Source organism: Rutidosis leptorrhynchoides, chromosome 10, assembly GCF_046630445.1.
Source record: "Rutidosis leptorrhynchoides isolate AG116_Rl617_1_P2 chromosome 10, CSIRO_AGI_Rlap_v1, whole genome shotgun sequence".
Taxonomy (NCBI): domain Eukaryota; kingdom Viridiplantae; phylum Streptophyta; class Magnoliopsida; order Asterales; family Asteraceae; genus Rutidosis; species Rutidosis leptorrhynchoides.
In genome coordinates this window covers 275,946,993-275,969,615 of record NC_092342.1, presented here as the reverse complement: position 1 = coordinate 275,969,615, position 22,623 = coordinate 275,946,993, and positions in this window count along the sequence as shown.

Here is a 22,623-nt window from a genome sequence, read left to right as displayed (position 1 = left end):
ATGATTGTAGCAGATTATTGTGAGAAATTTGGTTAATTTTGGTGAAAAATGAATATTTTAGGGTGATTTTTGGGAATGTTTTCGTATGTGTGTGTGTAAATGTGGGAAGACAGAACTGCTCGCTGGCCTTTTGTTTCTGTCCAGTATTTCAGGGCCATGCGATTGCATGGAATTCCTATGTAAACCCCATGCGATCGCATGGGGTCTAGTACTTTTTTTTTTAATAAAACCTTTAACTTTTGAAACAAATAATTAAATTATTTAAAATTTTGTTTCTTTTAGAATGAGGGCGTTTCGGATTTAGTCCTAGTTCGACCCTCGACAAAATTTTAAAATTTGTCATTTTAAAGCGTTGTTTTAAAAGCAAAGATTTTTGGGTTTTTTTTAATATTTTTGGTATACTTTAGATCAATAAGATTAAAAATAATGATAACAAAATTTTTCATCCCTCCCTTGGGTAAAGCAATTTCAGTTCAACGACCTAGTCTTCAACTCACGACGAATTTTAGAAATCATATTTTTAACTTAATGAAATAAAGTAAATTTTGTTTTTAAATTCACACCAAACTTAAATTTAAAATGCATAAATTTAAAACTTCATTTAAATATAATTAATATTTTTAATTTTACAAACTTATATTGAAAATATTAGTTTTTTTAAAAAATATGTACAAACTTAAATATATTGATTTAAAAATTTATAATATTAATTAAAAATCTTTTTGGTCTTTTATCCCACTTTAATCAATCAAATATTATCAAAAATATACGTTCCACTTTTGGGTAAAGTAATTTCGGCTATTTTACCTAGTTTTACTCCTGACGAATTTCTGAAATATTTTTGATTGATTGATTAAAGATATTTATACCTTAAGAATAAACGGTAAATTTCGCAGTGATGTAATAAATTTTTGTATGATATCAATAATTTCGATTTCGCATACCTAATTTTATTGAATAACAATTTAATACTTTATAGCGAACGATTCACCATTTATTATCAAAAGGTTAAAAGAAATAAAATAAAATAAAAACTGTACATACTTACCTGTGAGAAAGAATTCTCAGAGACCTGCTTTAGCCGACTCATAGGAGAGTCGTGTGATTTGGTTTTCCATAGCTACATAAGCGTAACCTCGATTCTTCAATAACTTTTCTTCTAAACATATGAACGGCCCTTCTCTGCATAAAGTAACAAATTCGGTATTTGAATATGTTTGATTGTTCGAACATTTACCTTCGTGTGACCATTTTCCCCATTTATGACATCTTTCAAGGTGTCGTGCTCTTCTTTTTGTTGCGGATTTTGATTTTCCTTTACCAAAATGTATCTTATGATGATCTTTCCTGAGTTCTCTCCTTACTTCATCCATTTTGCCTCTTATGAAGGATACCAGTTCACTCGGGAAAGTGTTATTATTACGTTTAGTAATCATAGCATGTAGTAGTAGACCATGGTTCAGATCAAAGGAATTCTTCATCTCGTAAAACCTAAAAAAAATAAAAATTCAGAATGGGGGGAGAAGACTAGTTCTTTAGGGTCTGCTGGGGAAAGACCATTCGGATTCCATTTTCGAGAACTAAACAGAAAATCTAACTCTAACAGAAATACATATTATCCTTAAAAGATTCGAATCTTCCCACACTTAGTTAGCTGTGGTGTCAAAATTGTGATTAACTTCATCGTCAACTTCCATTGGATTATCTATGTAATGTTTAACTCTGTGACCATTAACTTTAAATTCAACCCCATTTGAATTTATTAATTCTACTATTCCGTATGGGAAAACTCTTTTGACTATGAATGGTCCAGACCATCGAGATTTCAATTTTCCAGGAAATAGCTTGAATCGTGAATTGAAAAGAAGAACTCTGTCTCCTTCCTTAAATTCTTTTGAACTTCTGATTCTTTTATCATGCCATTTCTTCGTTCTTTCTTTATAGATTAACGAATTTTCATATGCTTCATGTCTTAACTCTTCTAATTCATTTAATTGACTTAACTGTAGACGTCCGGCTTCATGTAAATCAAGATTACATGTCTTCAAAGCCCAAAATTCTTTGTGCTCAATTTCTACTGGAAGATGACATGCTTTTCTGTAAATGAGTTTAAAAGGTGTGGTGCCAATTGGAGTTTTGTAGTGAAATGTCCCGTTCTTATTGATTAAAAACGTTCCATATTAATTGATTTCGTTGCGAGGTTTTGACCTCTATATGAGACGTTTTTCAAAGACTGCATTCATTTTAAAACAAACCATAACCTTTATTTCATCAATAAAGGTTTAAAAAGCTTTACGTAGATTATCAAATAATGATAATCTAAAATATCCTGTTTACACACGACCATTACATAATGGTTTACAATACAAATATGTTACAACAAAATAAGTTTCTTGAATGCAGTTTTTACACAATATCATACAAGCATGGACTCCAAATCTCGTCCTTATTTAAGTATGCGACAGCGGAAGCTCTTAATAATCACCTGAGAATAAACATGCTTAAAACGTCAACAAAAATGTTGGTGAGTTATAGGTTTAACCTATATATATCAAATCATAATAATAGACCACAAGATTTCATATTTCAATACACACCCCATACATAGAGATAAAAATCATTCATATGGTGAACACCTGGTAACCGACATTAACAAGATACATATATAAGAATATCCCCATCATTCCGGGACACCCTTCGGATATGATATAAATTTCGAAGTACTAAAGCATCCGGTACTTTGGATGGGGTTTGTTAGGCCCAATAGATCTATCTTTAGGATTCGCGTCAATTAGGGTGTCTGTTCCCTAATTCTTAGATTACCAGACTTAATAAAAAGGGGCATATTCGATTTCGATAATTCAACCATAGAATGTAGTTTCACGTACTTGTGTCTATTTTGTAAATCATTTATAAAACCTGCATGTATTCTCATCCCAAAAATATTAGATTTTAAAAGTGGGACTATAACTCACTTTCACAGATTTTTACTTCGTCGGGAAGTAATACTTGGCCACTGGTTGATTCACGAACCTATAACAATATATACATATATATCAAAGTATGTTCAAAATATATTTACAACACTTTTAATATATTTTGATGTTTTAAGTTTATTAAGTCAGCTGTCCTCGTTAGTAACCTACAACTAGTTGTCCACAGTTAGATGTACATAAATAAATCGATAAATATTATCTTGAATCAATCCACGACCTAGTGTATACGTATCTCAGTATTGATCACAACTCAAACTATATATATTTTGGAATCAACCTCAACCCTGTATAGCTAACTCCAACATTCACATATAGAGTGTCTATGGTTGTTCCGAAATATATATAGATGTGTCGACATGATAGGTCAAAACATTGTATACGTGTCTATGGTATCTCAAGATTACATAATATACAATACAAGTTGATTAAGTTATGGTTGGAATAGATTTGTTACAAATTTTCACGTAGCTAAAATGAGAAAAATTATCCAATCTTGTTTTACCCATAACTTCTTCATTTTAAATCCGTTTTGAGTGAATCAAATTGCTATGGTTTCATATTGAACTCTATTTTATGAATCTAAACAGAAAAAGTATAGGTTTATAGTCGTAAAAATAAGTTACAAGTCGTTTTTGTAAAGGTAGTCATTTCAGTCGAAAGAACGACGTCTAGATGACCATTTTAGAAAACATACTTCCACTTTGAGTTTAACCATAATTTTTGGATATAGTTTCATGTTCATAATAAAAATCATTTTCTCAGAATAACAACTTTTAAATCAAAGTTTATCATAGTTTTTAATTAACTAACCCAAAACAGCCCTCGGTGTTACTACGACGGCGTAAATCCGGTTTTACGGTGTTTTTCGTGTCTCCAGGTTTTAAATCATTAAGTTAGCATATCATATAGATATAGAACATGTGTTTAGTTGATTTTAAAAGTCAAGTTAGAAGGATTAACTTTTGTTTGCGAACAAGTTTAGAATTAACTAAACTATGTTCTAGTGATTACAAGTTTAAACCTTCGAATAAGATAGCTTTATATGTATGAATTGAATGATGTTATGAACATCATTACTACCTTAAGTTCCTTGGATAAACCTACTGGAAAAGTGAAAAATGGATCTAGCTTCAACGGATCCTTGGATGGCTCGAAGTTCTTGAAGCAGAATCATGACACGAAAACAAGTTCAAGTAAGATCATCACTTGAAATAAGATTGTTATAGTTATAGAAATTGAACCAAAGTTTGAATATGATTATTACCTTGTATTAGAATGATAACCTACTGTAAGAAACAAAGATTTCTTGAGGTTGGATGATCACCTTACAAGATTGGAAGTGAGCTAGCAAACTTGAAAGTATTCTTGATTTTATGTAACTAGAACTTGTAGAATATATGAAGAACACTTAGAACTTGAAGATAGAACTTGAGAGAGATCAATTAGATGAAGAAAATTGAAGAATGAAAGTGTTTGTAGGTGTTTTTGGTCATTGGTGTATGGATTAGATATAAAGGATATGTAATTTTGTTTTCATGTAAATAAGTCATGAATGATTACTCATATTTTTGTAATTTTATGAGATATTTCATGCTAGTTGCCAAATGATCGTTCCCACATGTGTTAGGTGACTCACATGGGCCGCTAAGAGCTGATCATTGGAGTGTATATACCAATAGTACATACATCTAAAAGCTGTGTATTGTACGAGTACGAATACGGGTGCATACGAGTAGAATTGTTGATGAAACTGAACGAGGATGTAATTGTAAGAATTTTTGTTAAGTAGAAGTATTTTGATAAGTGTATTGAAGTCTTTCAAAAGTGTATAAATACATATTAAAACACTACATGTATATACATTTTAACTGAGTCGTTAAGTCATCGTTAGTCGTTACATGTAAGTGTTGTTTTGAAACCTTTAGGTTAACGATCTTGTTAAATGTTGTTAACCCAATGTTTATAATATCAAATGAGATTTTAAATTATTATATTATCGTGATATTATCATGTATGAATATCTCTTAATATGATATATATACATTAAATGTCTTTAAAACGATAATCGTTACATATATGTCTCGTTTAAAAATCATTAAGTTAGTAGTCTTGTTTTTACATATGTAGTTCATTGTTAATATACTTAATGATATGTTTACTTATCATAGTATCATGTTAACTATATATATATATCCATATATATGTCATCATATAGTTTTTACAAGTTTTAACGTTCGTGAATCACCGGTCAACTTTGGTGGTCAATTGTCTATATGAAACATATTTCAATTAATCAAGTCTTAACAAGTTTGATTGCTTAACATGTTGGAAACATTTAATCATGTAAATATCAATCTCAATTAATATATATAAACATGGAAAAGTTCGGGTCACTACAGTACCTACCCGTTAAATAAATTTCGTCCCGAAATTTTAAACAGTTGAAGGTGTTGACGAATCTTCTAGAAATAGATGCGGGTATTTCTTCTTCATCTGATCTTCATGCTCCCAGGTGAACTCGGGTCCTCTATGAGCATTCCATCGAACCTTAACAATTGGTATCTTGTTTTGCTTAAGTCTTTTAACCTCACGATCCATTATTTCGACGGGTTCTTCGATGAATTGAAGTTTTTCGTTGATTTGGATTTCATCTAACGGAATAGTGAGATCTTCTTTAGCAAAACATTTCTTCAAATTCGAGACGTGGAAAGTGTTATGTACAGCCGCGAGTTGTTGAGGTAACTCAAGTCGGTAAGCTACTGGTCCGACACGATCAATAATCTTGAATGGTCCAATATACCTTGGATTTAATTTCCCTCGTTTACCAAATCGAACAACGCCTTTCCAAGGTGCAACTTTAAGCATGACCATCTCTCCAATTTCAAATTCTATATCTTTTCTTTTAATGTCAGCGTAGCTCTTTTGTCGACTTTGGGCGGTTTTCAACCGTTGTTGAATTTGGATGATCTTCTCGGTAGTTTCTTGTATAATCTCCGGACCCGTAATCTGTCTATCCCCCACTTCACTCAAACAAATCAGAGACCTGCACTTTCTACCATAAAGTGCTTCAAACGGCGCTATCTCAATGCTTGAATGGTAGCTGTTGTTGTAGGAAAATTCTGCTAACGGTAGATGTCGATCCCAACTGTTTCCGAAATCAATAACACATGCTCGTAGCATGTCTTCAAGCGTTTGTATCGTCCTTTCGCTCTGCCCATCAGTTTGTGGATGATAGGCAGTACTCATGTCTAGACGAGTTCCTAATGCTTGCTGTAATGTCTGCCAGAATCTTGAAATAAATCTACCATCCCTATCAGAGATAATAGAGATTGGTATTCCATGTCTGGAGACGACTTCCTTCAAATACAGTCGTGCTAACTTCTCCATCTTGTCATCTTCTCTTATTGGCAGGAAGTGTGCTGATTTGGTGAGACGATCAACTATTACCCAAATAGTATCAAAACCACTTGCAGTCCTTGGCAATTTAGTAATGAAATCCATGGTAATGTTTTCCCATTTCCATTCCGGGATTTCAGGTTGTTGAAGTAGACCTGATGGTTTCTGATGCTCAGCTTTGACCTTAGAACACGTCAAACATTCTCCTACATATTTAGCAACATCGGCTTTCATACCCGGCCACCAAAAATGTTTCTTGAGATCCTTGTACATCTTCCCCGTTCCAGGATGTATTGAGTATCTGGTTTTATGAGCTTCTCTAAGTACCATTTCTCTCATATCTCCAAATTTTGGTACCCAAATCCTTTCAGCCCTATACCGGGTTCCATCTTCCCGAATATTAAGATGCTTCTCCGATCCCTTGGGTATTTCATCCTTTAAATTTCCCTCTTTTAAAACTCCTTGTTGCGCCTCCTTTATTTGAATAGTAAGGTTATTTTGAATCATTATATTCATAGATTTTACTCGAATGGGTTCTCTGTCCTTCCTGCTCAAGGCATCGGCTACCACATTTGCCTTCCCCGGGTGGTAACGAATCTCAAAGTCGTAATCATTCAACAATTCAATCCACCTACGCTGCCTCATATTCAGTTGTTTCTGATTAAATATGTGTTGAAGACTTTTGTGGTCGGTATATATAATACTTTTGACCCCATATAAGTAGTGCCTCTAAGTCTTTAATGCAAAAACAACTGCGCCTAATTCCAAATCATGCGTCGTATAGTTTTGTTCGTGAATCTTCAATTGTCTAGACGCATAAGCAATCACCTTCGTTCGTTGCATTAATACACAACCGAGACCTTGCTTTGATGCGTCACAATAAATCACAAAATCATCATTCCCTTCAGGCAATGACAATATAGGTGCCGTAGTTAGCTTTTTCTTCAATAACTGAAACGCTTTCTCTTGTTCATCATTCCATTCAAATTTCTTCCCTTTATGCGTTAATGCAGTCAAGGGTTTTGCTATTCTGGAAAAGTCTTGGATGAACCTTCTGTAGTAACCAGCTAGTCCTAAAAACTGGCGTATGTGTTTCGGAGTTTTCGGGGTTTCCCACTTTTCAACAGTTTCTATCTTTGTCGGATCCACCTTAATACCTTCTTTGTTCACTATGTGACCGAGGAATTGAACTTCTTCCAACCAAAATGCACACTTTGAAAACTTAGCGTACAATTCTTCCTTCCTCAATACTTCTAACACCTTTCTCAAATGTTCATCGTGTTCTTGGTCATTCTTTGAGTAAATAAGTATGTCATCAATGAAAACAATGACAAACTTGTCAAGGTATGGTCCACACACTCGGTTCATAAGGTTCATGAACACAGCTGGTGCATTAGTTAAACCAAACGGCATGACCATAAACTCGTAATGACCGTAACGTGTTCTGAAAGCAGTCTTTGGAATATCATCTTCTTTCACCCGCATTTGATGATACCCGGAACGTAAGTCAATCTTTGAATAAACAGACGAGCCTTGTAGTTGATCAAATAAGTCGTCGATTCTCGGTAGTGGGTAGCGGTTCTTGATGGTAAGTTTGTTTAATTCTCGGTAGTCGATACACAACCTGAATGTACCATCTTTCTTCTTGACAAACAAAACAGGAGCTCCCCACGGTGATGTGTTTGGTCGAATGAAACCACGCTCTAAAAGTTCTTGCAATTGGCTTTGCAGTTCTTTCATCTCGCTGGGTGCGAGTCTGTAAGGAGCACGAGCTATTGGTACAGCTCCTGGTACAAGATCTATTTGAAATTCAACGGATCGATGTGGGGGTAATCCCGGTAATTCTTTCGGAAATACATCGGGAAATTCTTTTGCGACGGGAACATCATTGATGCTCTTTTCTTCAGTTTGTACTTTCTCGACGTGTGCTAGAACAGCATAGCAACCTTTTCTTATTAGTTTTTGTGCCTTCAAATTACTAATAAGATGTAGCTTCGTGTTGCCCTTTTCTCCGTACACCATTAAGGGTTTTCCTTTTTCTCGTATAATGCGAATTGCATTTTTGTAACAAACGATCTCTGCTTTCACTTCTTTCAACCAGTCCATACCGATTATCACATCAAAACTCCCTAACTCTACTGGTATCAAGTCAATCTTAAATATTTCGCTAACCAGTTTAATTTCTCGATTCCGACATATATTATCTGCTGAAATTAATTTACCATTTGCTAATTCGAGTAAAAATTTACTATCCAAAGGCGTCAATGGACAACTTAATTTAGCACAAAAATCTCTACTCATATAGCTTCTATCCGCACCCGAATCAAATAAAACGTAAGCAGATTTATTGTCAATAAGAAACGTACCCGTAACAAGCTCCGGGTCTTCCTGTGCCTCTGCCGCATTAATATTGAAAACTCTTCCGCGGCCTTGTCCATTCGTGTTCTCCTGGTTCGGGCAATTTCTAATAATGTGGCCCGGTTTTCCACATTTATAACAAACTACATTGGCATAACTTGCTCCGACACTACTTGCTCCACCATTACTCGTTCCGACACCATTTGTTCCTTTCGTTCGATTAACCCCTGGTCCGTAGACCTCACACTTCGCCGCGCTATGACCATTTCTTTTACACTTATTGCAAAATTTGGTGCAGAACCCCGAGTGATACTTTTCACACCTTTGGCATAGCTGCTTCTGATTGTTGTTGTTGTTGCGGTTATTATTGTTGTTGGGATGATTGTTGTAGTTGCTGTTGTTGTTGTTGTTGTTGTTGTTGGGCCGTTTGTTGTAGTTGCGATTGATGTTGCGATTGTTGGGATAATTGTTGCGATTATTGTTGTAATTGCTGTTGTTGTTATATTGGTGATTCTTATCACCGTTTTCCTCCCACTTTCTTTTGACTTGCTTCACAGTGGCCTCTTCAGCAGTCTGTTCTTTAATTCTTTCTTCAATCTGGTTCACTAGTTTGTGAGCCATTCTACATGCCTGTTGTATGGAGGCGGGCTCGTGTGAACTTATATCTTCTTGGATTCTTTCCGGTAATCCTTTCACAAACGCGTCGATCTTCTCTTCCTCATCTTCGAACGCTCCCGGACACAATAGGCACAATTCTGTGAATCGTCTTTCATACGTGGTAATATCAAATCCTTGGGTTCGTAACCCTCTAAGTTCTGTCTTGAGCTTATTGACCTCGGTTCTGGGACGGTACTTCTCGTTCATCAAGTGCTTGAATGCTGACCACGGTAGTGCGTACGCATCGTCTTGTCCCACTTGCTCTAGATAGGTATTCCACCATGTTAACGCAGAACCTGTGAAGGTATGCGTAGCGTACTTCACTTTGTCCTCTTCAGTACACTTACTTATGGCAAACACCGATTCGACCTTCTCGGTCCACCGTTTCAATCCGATCGGTCCTTCGGTTCCATCAAATTCCAAAGGTTTGCAGGCAGTGAATTCTTTGTAGGTGCATCCTACACGATTTCCTGTACTACTAGATCCAAGGTTATTGTTGGTATGTAGCGCAGCCTGTACTGCGGCTATGTTTGAAGCTAGAAAAGTACGGAATTCCTCTTCATTCATATTCACGGTGTGTCGAGTAGTCGGTGCCATTTCCTTCAAAATAGTCAAATGGAACAAGTTAATCATACAGAATATTAAGAGTAGTTAATAGTATTTCGTAGCATAATATGAACTCATTTATAAAAGCTTTTTCTTCATATTAGCGTTTTATAAGTTTAAATTCGGGTAGTACCTACCCGTTAAGTTCATACTTAGTAGCTAATATACAATTCAACTACTACAATTCTATATGAAAAACTGATTATAATAATATTTCGCGTTCAAACTTTTATACAATATTTTACAAACTTACAATACCGCTTATTTTACATAAAGCATGAAATATAGCACACAATAACTTTGATACAAGATAGTTGTGAAGATAATTCTAGCTAGTACACAAGTCGTTCAGCAAAGGCAATAAAGACACGTAATTCATACGTCCAGAAACAAGTCATGCATTCTGGTTTTACTAGGACTACTTCCCATCCTTGGTCTTGTGGAACATAACCATTATGGCCGTTGATAAGACAGCGTGTTGTAACGTCGTCAAAGGGACGAGGGTTACGTATTGTCCAACAGTCCCGTAACAATCTAAAAACCTCATTTCTTACCCCAATTACCGACTCCGTCACTTTTGGGAACGTTTTGTTTAATAGTTGTAGGCCGATGTTCTTGTTCTCACTTTGGTGAGAAGCGAACATTACTAATCCGTAAGCATAACATGCTTCTTTATGTTGCATGTTAGCCGCTTTTTCTAAATCACGAAGTCCAATATTCGGATATATTGAGTCAAAATAATTTCTTAACCCATTGCGTAAAATAGCATTTGGGTTCCCCGCAATATATGCGTCAAAGTAAACACATCGTAACTTATGGATTTCCCAATGTGATATCCCCCATCTTTCGAACGAAAGCCTTTTATAAACCAAGGCATTCTTGGAACGTTCTTCGAATGTCTTACAAACTGATCTCGCCTTAAATAGTTGTGCCGAAGAATTCTGACCGACTCTAGACAAGATTTCATCAATCATGTCTCCGGGTAGGTCTCTTAAAATATTGGGTTGTCTATCCATTTTGTGTTTTTATACTGTAAAATAGACAAGAGTTAGATTCATAAAAAAAATACTTATTAATACAAGCAATTTTTACATATATCATAAAGCATAAGCACACTATATTACATATATTACACCACACGAATACAACTATCTTATTCCGACTCGCTTGTTTCTTCTTCTTCGGTTTTGGTTCGTTTTGCCAAGTTTCTAGGGACATATGATGTTCCCCTAATACGAGCCGTCGTTATCCACATTGGTTTAGAAAAACCTGGTGGTTTAGAGGTTCCCGGGTCATTGTTACAACTTAAGGACTTCGGGGGTTGACGATACATATAAAGTTCATCGGGGTTGGAATTAGATTTCTCTATTTTTATGCCCTTTCCTTTATTATTTTCTTTTGCCTTTTTAAATTCAGTTGGGGTAATTTCTATAACATCATCGGAATTTTCGTCGGAATCCGATTCATCGGAGAATTGGTAATCCTCCCAATATTTTGCTTCCTTGGCGGAAACACCATTGACCATAATTAACCTTGGTCGGTTGGTTGAGGATTTTCTTTTACTTAACTGTTTTATTATTTCCCCCACCGGTTCTATTTCTTCATCCGGTTCCGATTCTTCTTCCGGTTCCGATTCTTCTTCTGGTTCCGACTCTTCTTCCGGTTCCTCTTCGGGAACTTGTGAATCAGTCCACGAATCATTCCAATTTACATTTGACTCTTCATTATTATTAGGTGAGTCAATGGGACTTGTTCTAGAGGTAGACATCTATCACATAATATCAAACGTGTTAAGAGATTAATATATCACATAATATTCACATGTTAAAAATATATAGTTTCCAATAAAATTTGTTAAGCAATCAGTTTTCAAGTAAACACGGTCGAAGTCCAGACTCACTAATGCATCCTAACAAACTCGATAAGACACACTAATGCAAAATTCTGGTTCTCTAAGACCAACGCTCTGATACCAACTGAAATGTCCCGTTCTTATTGATTAAAAATGTTCCATATTAATTGATTTCGTTGCGAGGTTTTGACCTCTATATGAGACGTTTTTCAAAGACTGCATTCATTTTAAAACAAACCATAACCTTTATTTCATCAATAAAGGTTTAAAAAGCTTTACGTAGATTATCAAATAATGATAATCTAAAATATCCTGTTTACACACGACCATTACATAATGGTTTACAATACAAATATGTTACAACAAAATAAGTTTCTTGAATGCAGTTTTTACACAATATCATACAAGCATGGACTCCAAATCTCGTCCTTATTTAAGTATGCGACAGCGGAAGCTCTTAATAATCACCTGAGAATAAACATGCTTAAAACGTCAACAAAAATGTTGGTGAGTTATAGGTTTAACCTATATATATCAAATCATAATAATAGACCACAAGATTTCATATTTCAATACACACCCCATACATAGAGATAAAAATCATTCATATGGTGAACACCTGGTAACCGACATTAACAAGATGCATATATAAGAATATCCCCATCATTCCGGGACACCCTTCGGATATGATATAAATTTCAAAGTACTAAAGCATCCGGTACTTTGGATGGGGTTTGTTAGGCCCAATAGATCTATCTTTAGGATTCGTGTCAATTAGGGTGTCTGTTCCCTAATTCTTAGATTACCAGACTTAATAAAAAGGGGCATATTCGATTTCGATAATTCAACCATAGAATGTAGTTTCACGTACTTGTGTCTATTTTGTAAATCATTTATAAAACCTGCATGTATTCTCATCCCAAAAATATTAGATTTTAAAAGTGGGACTATAACTCACTTTCACAGATTTTTACTTCGTCGGGAAGTAAGACTTGGCCACTGGTTGATTCACGAACCTATAACAATATATACATATATATCAAAGTATGTTCAAAATATATTTACAACACTTTTAATATATTTTGATGTTTTAAGTGTATTAAGTCAGCTGTCCTCGTTAGTAACCTACAACTAGTTGTCCACAGTTAGATGTACAGAAAAAAATCGATAAATATTATCTTGAATCAATCCACGACCCAGTGTATACGTATCTCAGTATTGATCACAACTCAAACTATATATATTTTGGAATCAACCTCAACCCTGTATAGCTAACTCCAACATTCACATATAGAGTGTCTATGGTTGTTCCGAAATATATATAGATGTGTCGACATGATAGGTCGAAACATTGTATACGTGTCTATGGTATCTCAAGATTACATAATATACAATACAAGTTGATTAAGTTATGGTTGGAATAGATTTGTTACAAATTTTCACGTAGCTAAAATGAGAAAAATTATCCAATCTTGTTTTACCCATAACTTCTTCATTTTAAATCCGTTTTGAGTGAATCAAATTGCTATGGTTTCATATTGAACTCTATTTTATGAATCTAAACAGAAAAAGTATAGGTTTATAGTCGGAAAAATAAGTTACAAGTCGTTTTTGTAAAGGTAGTCATTTCAGTCGAAAGAACGACGTCTAGATGACCATTTTAGAAAACATACTTCCACTTTGAGTTTAACCATAATTTTTGGATATAGTTTCATGTTCATAATAAAAATCATTTTCTCAGAATAACAACTTTTAAATCAAAGTTTATCATAGTTTTTAATTAACTAACCCAAAACAGCCCTCGGTGTTACTACGACGGCGTAAATCCGGTTTTACGGTGTTTTTCGTGTCTCCAGGTTTTAAATCATTAAGTTAGCATATCATATAGATATAGAACATGTGTTTAGTTGATTTTAAAAGTCAAGTTAGAAGGATTAACTTTTGTTTGCGAACAAGTTTAGAATTAACTAAACTATGTTCTAGTGATTACAAGTTTAAACCTTCGAATAAGATAGCTTTATATGTATGAATTGAATGATGTTATGAACATCATTACTACCTTAATTTCCTTGGATAAACCTACTGGAAAAGTGAAAAATGCATCTAGCTTCAACGGATCCTTGGATGGCTCGAAGTTCTTGAAGCAGAATCATGACACGAAAACAAGTTCAAGTAAGATCATCACTTGAAATAAGATTGTTATAGTTATAGAAATTGAACCAAAGTTTGAATATGATTATTACCTTGTATTAGAATGATAACCTACTGTAAGAAACAAAGATTTCTTGAGGTTGGATGATCACCTTACAAGATTGGAAGTGAGCTAGCAAACTTGAAAGTATTCTTGATTTTATGTAACTAGAACTTGTAGAATATATGAAGAACACTTAGAACTTGAAGATAGAACTTGAGAGAGATCAATTAGATGAAGAAAATTGAAGAATGAAAGTGTTTGTAAGTGTTTTTGGTCGTTGGTGTATGGATTAGATATAAAGGATATGTAATTTTGTTTTCATGTAAATAAGTCATGAATGATTACTCATATTTTTGTAATTTTATGAGATATTTCATGCTAGTTGCCAAATGATGGTTCCCACATGTGTTAGATGACTCACATGGGCTGCTAAGAGCTGATCATTGGAGTGTATATACCAATAGTACATACATCTAAAAGCTGTGTATTGTACGAGTACGAATACGGGTGCATACGAGTAGAATTGTTGATGAAACTGAACGAGGATGTAATTGTAAGAATTTTTGTTAAGTAGAAGTATTTTGATAAGTGTATTGAAGTCTTTCAAAAGTGTATAAATACATATTAAAACACTACATGTATATACATTTTAACTGAGTCGTTAAGTCATCGTTAGTCGTTACATGTAAGTGTTGTTTTGAAACCTTTAGGTTAACGATCTTGTTAAATGTTGTTAACCCAATGTTTATAATATCAAATGAGATTTTAAATTATTATATTATCGTGATATTATCATGTATGAATATCTCTTAATATGATATATATACATTAAATGTCTTTAAAACGATAATCGTTACATATATGTCTCGTTTAAAAATCATTAAGTTAGTAGTCTTGTTTTTACATATGTAGTTCATTGTTAATATACTTAATGATATGTTTACTTATCATAGTATCATGTTAACTATATATATATCCATATATATGTCATCATATAGTTTTTACAAGTTTTAACGTTCGTGAATCACCGGTCAACTTTGGTGGTCAATTGTCTATATGAAACATATTTCAATTAATCATGTCTTAACAAGTTTGATTGCTTAACATGTTGGAAACATTTAATCATGTAAATATCAATCTCAATTAATATATATAAACATGGAAAAGTTCGGGTCACTACATGTAGGCTGTTCTAAAAGCCCAGAGTGCATCCTCCAATTTCATGGACCATTCCTTCGGATTTGATCCTACGGTTTTTTCTAGAATACGTTTTAATGCTCGGTTGGTATTTTCAACTTGTCCACTTGTTTGTGGATGATAAGCGGTTGAGATTTTATGAGTTACTCCATATCTTTTGAGAACTTTCTCAAGTTTATTATTACAAAAATGAGTACCCCGATCACTTATTAAAGCTTTCGGTGTTCTGAACCTAGCAAAAAGACGTTTTAAAAAATTGACTACAACTCGTGCATCGTTAGTTGGGAGAGCTTGTGCTTCTGCCCATTTAGATACATAATCAATGGCAACGAGAATGTAGAGATTATTATGAGATTTTGGAAATGGACCCATAAATTCAATACCCCAAACGTCAAATACTTCACAAACTTGAATGACATTTTGTGGCATTTCATCACGTTGACTTATTTTTCCGGCAATTTGACAAGCATCACAGGATTTACAAAGAAGGTGCGCGTCTTTGAAAATTATAGGCCAATAGAATCCAGCGTCGTAAACTTTTCTTGCTGTGAGTTGAGGCCCATAATGCCCTCCTGTTGGTCCTGTGTGAAAATGGTTTAAGATTTGACTAGCTTCATCTCCGAATACACATCGGCGTATTATTCCATCGGGACAACTTTTAAACAAATGTGGATTTTCCCAAAAATAGTGTTTTATCTCACTAAAGAATTTCTTTCATTTTTGGTATAACAACCCTTTTTCAAGGAATCCACATACTAAATAGTTTGCATAGTCTGCAAGCCATGGAATTTTACTATAATCGATTTTCAATAGATATTCATCAGGAAAGTTATCTTGTATGGCCGATTCATTTAGAACTTCTAATTCAGGATTTTCAAGACGAGAAAGATGATCGGCTGCGAGATTTTCTGCTCCCTTTTTGTCTCGGAACTCAATATCGAACTCTTGTAAGAGTAAGATCCAACGGATTAATCGTGGTTTAGTATCTTGTTTCGAAAATAGATATCTAAGAGCAGAATGGTCGGTATAGACCACCGTTTTAGCTAAAACGAGATATGAACGAAATTTGTCAAAAGCAAAGACAATAGCAAGGAGTTCTTTTTCAGTAGTTGTGTAATTCGTTTGTGCTCCTTGTAACATCTTACTAGCGTAATAGATATGTTGAAATCGTTTTTCAATCCTTTGTCCTAAAATGGCTCCCATTGCAAAATCACTTGCATCGCACATGAGTTCAAATGGTAGATTCCAATTTGGAGTTATCATGATCGGCGTATTAGTAAGTTTTTCTTTAAGAATATTAAAAGATTTGATGCATTCATCTGAAAAGATGAATGGAGCATCCTTTTCTAGGAGTTTATTCATAGGAGTGGCAATTTTAGAAAAATCTTTTATGAAACGTCGGTAAAAACTGGCATGCCCTAGAAAACTCCTAACTCCTCTAACATTGGTGGGATGTGGAAGATTAGCAATTACATCTACTTTAGCTCTATCCACTTCAATTCCTTCCTTTGAAATTTTATGACCAAGAACGATGCCTTCTTTAACCATGAAATGGTATTTCTCCCAATTAAGAACTAGATTTGATTGTTCGCATCTAATAAGCATTCGTTCAAGATTAACTAGACATGATTCAAAAGTATCACCGAAGACTGAAAAGTCATCCATGAAAACTTCCATGCATTCTTCTATCATGTCGTGAAAAATCGCCATCATGCACCTTTGAAAGGTTGCAGGGGCGTTGCAAAGTCCAAATGGCATGCGTTTGTAAGCAAAAGTACCATAAGGGCACGTGAATGTGGTTTTCTCTTGGTCCTCGAGTGCTATTGGAATTTGAAAATATTCAAAAAAACCGTCAAGAAAACAATAGTAACTATTTCCAGCTAACCTTTCCAACATTTGATCAATGAAAGGTAAGGGAAAGTGATCTTTTCTGGTGGTGTCATTTAATTTTCTATAATCAATACAGACACGCCATCCTATTACAGTCCTAGTAGGAATAAGCTCATTTTTTTTATTTGTGATGACAGTCATGCCACCTTTCTTAGGCACACATTGAACTGGGCTTACCCATGGACTATCAGAGATTGGATAAATTAAACCTGCATCTAGCAGTTTAATAATTTCTTTCTTAACAACATCTTGCATATTTGGATTTAGTCTTCGTTGATGTTGCACATATGTTTTATGACCTTCTTCCATAAGGATTTTATGTGTGCAATACGAAGGACTTATGCCTTTAATATCATGAATCTTCCATGCAAAAGCTGGTTTATGAGCTTTTAGCATAGAAATGAGTCGAGATTTTTCATTATCCGTAAGAGAAGACGATATTATTACAGGTAATTCAGATTCACCGTGTAAATAAGCGTATTCCAAATGGGTTGAAAGTGGTTTTAACTCTAATGTCGGTGGTTCTTCTATCGATGATTTATATCGATATCTGTCTTCCTCTTTTAGCATTTTAAGTTCTGTTGTTGGTTCGTATTCATTAGCCATAAGTGCAGCTAACATTTCAGCTTCATCAATTGGTTCAGTTCCTTCTCCTAAAGAACATTCTCCTATTCCTTGTAATTCTGGAAATTCTTCTAACAATTCTGCATGTGAATCTATAGTTTGAATATAATAACATGTATCATCTGCAAATTGCGGTTGTTGCATGGCTCTATCAACTGAAAAGGTAACACTCTCGTCCTCTATACTTAGGGTCAATTTCTTACCGAACACGTCTATTATTACTTTAGCCGTGTTTAAGAATGGTCTTCCTAATATGAGAGGAACTCGAGAATCTTCTTCCATGTCCAGAATAACAAAATCTACTGGAAATACTAAAGTACCAAATTTAACTAGCATGTTTTCCATTATACCTCTAGGATATTTTACTGATCGATCGGCTAGTTGTATACTTATTCGTGTTGGTTTCAATTCTCCGAGGTATAGTTTAGCGTATAATGAATACGTCATTAAATTTATACTAGCACCTAAGTCTGCCAATGCTTCTATTGAACTAAGACTACCCAGAAAACATGGAATTGTAAAACTTCCTGGATCTGATAATTTTTCTGGTATCTTATTCAACAGCACTGCAGAACAATTTGCATTTATAGTAACAGCCGAAAGTTGTTCCATTTTCTTTCTATTTGTGATTAGATATTTCAAGAATTTAGCATATCTTGGCATTCCTGAAATCACATCAATGAAAGGAATATTGACATTTATTTGTTTAAACATATCCAAGAATTTGGATTGCTCGGCTTCAAGTCTTTCTTTTCTTATTTTACTTGGGTAAGGAAGCGGTGGTTGGTATGGTTTAACATAAGGTTTAGCTTTAACTGTATTCTCTTCATTAACCTTTTCAACTACCGGTTCTGTTTCCTTATCTTGCTCAGGCTGTGGTGACTTTGTAGTAGGAATAGAGTCATCAGAAATTTCAGGAATTTCAGGTGGTTTAAGTGTAATACCACTTCTTATGGTAATGGCTTTAGCTGTTTCATTCTGGGGGTTAGCATTTGCATTGCTAGGTAGACTTCCCGATTTTCTTTCACCTATCAACCTTGCTAGGTTACTCACTTCTTGTTCCAGATTTTGAATAGAAGCTTGTTGATTTCTAAATGCTTGAGCATTTTGTTCATTGGTTTGTTTCTGAGATGTGAAAAATTGCGTTTGAGATTCAACTAGCTTCGACATCATATCTTCTAAATTTTGCTTTTTATCATCGGTTTGTGGTGGTTTAATTGGAAAAATAGGTCTTTGCTGATTGTAAGTATTGTTGGATACTTGTTGATTGTTGTTGGTTGTTGTATGGAATATTTCGGTTATAATTCTGATTGTAGTTTGGTCATGGCGGTTGATAATTATTCTGATAATTATTTCCAGGCCTTTGGTTCATGTATGAAACATTCTCTCTTTGTTCCATTGTTTGTTCAATACTAAGACAATCTTTTGTCAAATGTTGTCCTCCACACTGCTCACAACTAATTCGTATTGAGTGAATATCTTTAGTCATATTTTCCATTCGTCTCTCGAAAGCATCTATCTTTGCGGACATGGAATCAAAGTCACGGCTAGAATCGGCTCTAGCCGCTTTAGATGATCTAACGATATCTTTTTCTTGGTGCCACTCATGTGAGTGGGAAGCAGTGTTATCAATAATTTTGTAAGTTTCAGTTGCGGTTTTCTTCATAATGGAACCACCAGCTGCTATGTCGATGTCTTTTCGTGTAGTAATATCACATCCTTGGTAGAATATTTGTACTATTTGATAAGTGTCTAAACCATGCTGCGGACATCCTCTCAACAATTTTCCAAATCTTGTCCACGCCTCATATATAGTTTCATTTGGCTTTTGTGTGAACGTAACAATTTCTCCTTGAAGCCTCACGGCTTTAGATGCCGGAAAGAATTGTTTAAGAAATTTTTCAACTAAAACATCCCATGTATCAATCGCCCCTTCAGGTAACGATTCTAACCAATCTTTGGCTTCTCCCTTTAAAGTTCGGGGAAATAACATGAGATAGATCTGTTCATCCTCAACTTCTCTGATCTTAAATAGAGTACAAATCCTATTAAAGGTACGAAGATGTTCGTTGGGATCTGTAATGACCCAGAATTTTCCGATCAAATTATACTAATGAGATTAATATTTACATAAATTAAACCATACCAACATGATAAGCAATCCAAATTGTTGAGACTTGTGTTTTTGAAAAGAGTTTTACACAACGTTTGACCGTCCAATATGACCGATGATATCACGAACTATATAACATACGATAATTATATGTTTGTGTATATATATGTATTTATATATATTTAACATGATCTAAGGATGGTTTAACATCTCATTGTGTACTAATGACAATGAGTTATAAGTATATTTTGAAACTACTAACTTAAGTTTTCAAAACGATAACTATACGTAACATTCTTTGATATATATACTTATAATCTATAATGCTTATACATGTATCGTATATATAATGTATTTAATCACTTTTTAAGGACTTAAATACATAAAACAATATAGGTATATTCACAAAAGATAGCTATATTTAAATTCTCGTTCCGTTTCCTCAAGATTTCTATACGTATATCTAGGGTATATGTACCCGTATCATACCCAGCTTCTATATGTATTTACTATTGGTATATACACATCAAATCAACATCCTAATCAACATTATTACTGCCCTAGATATGAGGTAACTAGGATTTGTCAAGTAGTATGAATTATTAGTAAGAAAACAAAATTAGGAATCCTTTTCTTTCTTTATAAACTAAAAACGTTTTTATAAATGAACACCATTTCTTCACCCCATTTTCTCATACCTACACCCTCATTTCTATCTCAAAATACTCCTAACTTCATACTTGATCATCTCCAAGCATTTTCCCCATCATTTAGCTTCAATTACAAGCCTTAAACACCATAAGAAAACTCTTTCAAGAACATATCAAAATAACCACCCATTTGAAGAAGTTTACTTCCAACCTTTTGATCTAACTCCACCACTCTTTGATTCCAAGATTATTTCTTATCTTTTGCAGTAACTTTGTCCAAGTAACTTGAGGTAGTAACCTTGTTCATAATCTTATTCAATTCATATTCATATAGCTGTCTTATTTTGTGGTATAAAATTTTAACAACAAGAACATAGTTTGAATGATTTCAAACTTGTTCGCAAACTAAATAGATCCTTCTAACTTGACATTTAAAATACTTCAAGACCTGTAATATATCATAATGATATTCTAACCTAACAAGATATAACTTGGTTTTATAAAGAACATCTTAAAAACTGAATCTACGTCGTCGGAGTGCAACCGGGGGCTGTTTTGGGTTGGATAATTAAAAACCATCTTGAACTTTGAATTGGAAGTTCATGTTCTGGAAAAATGATATTTCTTATGAATATGTTAACACATAAAAATTTCATGGTTTAACTCAAAATTTAAGTATTTTTAGAAAAATGATCATTAAATGTTGTTTTTATGATGGAAAATGATCACTTTCATAAGTTTCACCAAAGTTTGACCTATAACCTATGATTTCGAATACAAACTAAGGTATTTTCAGTTCATATTCTTAAAATTTGACTCGATCCAAGGAAGTGGCAAGTTGAACCAACAAAAACGGAGTTGTAATGAAGAAACTACGACTAAAACAAGATTGGGTATCCGAAGCTAGTTTAGCTACGAAAATATTTGGAGAAAAGGTAAATTAATCATATCTTTTCTAATTAATATGATATTTTATATATAATTACTTATGATTTGATTTTATATATTTCAGGACCACCCGTAAACAACACGAGAAGATTAATCATAAGACCTCATGATTGTACGCAACACGTCATTTGACAACACGGTACTTTATGTACGCAACACGTCATTTGACAACATGGTACCATGGGTCGAGATTAATTCTGATCAATACGAATACGATGGGGTCTTTATTTATTTTATTTAAGCAACTAATTGTGGACCACTAACATCGGACTGCTAACTACGGACTAAGAAAATATTAAAAGTATTAAAAGTATATATATATATATATATGTAACGATTACTTAAAAAGAAAATATGTTGATATATTATATATATGGTTAGGTTCGTGATATCTATCGGAGACCAAGTCGAATTAAATACCTTCAAGGCAAAAGTGAGTTTCATTTGCTCCCTTTTTAATTGCTTTTGCAATATATATTTTTGGGCTGAGAATACATGCGCTGCTTTTATAAATGTTTACAAAATAGACACAAGTACTTAAAAATATATTCTACGTTGAGTTGTACCACTGGCATATTTCCCTGTAGCTTGGTAACTACTATTTACATGGGTATTGTAAACGCGAATCCTGTTGATAGATCTATCGGGCCTGACAACCCCAACCGGACTGGACGACCAGTATTCAACGGTTGCACAGTACTTCGTTTTGGTGACTACACTTGGTACGGTGTAGTGAGATTTCATAATAAAGGGAATATGCGACGTTGATTAAATGTTAAGTATGGTTACCAAGTGCTCAACCACTTAGAATGCTTTACATACACTTGCGAGTGTATTATGTTTATGATTATGAAATCTTGTGGTCTATTAACATATTGAAATGATTGTTATGATAAACCTATGAACTCACCAACCTTTTGGTTGACACTTTAAAGCATGTTTATTCTCAGGTACGAATTAAGTCTTCCGCTGTGCATTTGCTCAATATAAGGACATTACTTGGAGCCAATCATCGCAATGGGACCAAATGTTGATGACTTCGTCCAGGTGGATTAGGACGGGTTATCACAGTTGGTATCAGAGCAGTGGTCGTAGCGAACCAGGTCTTGCATTAGTGTGTCTAACTAGTAGTTGTTAGGATG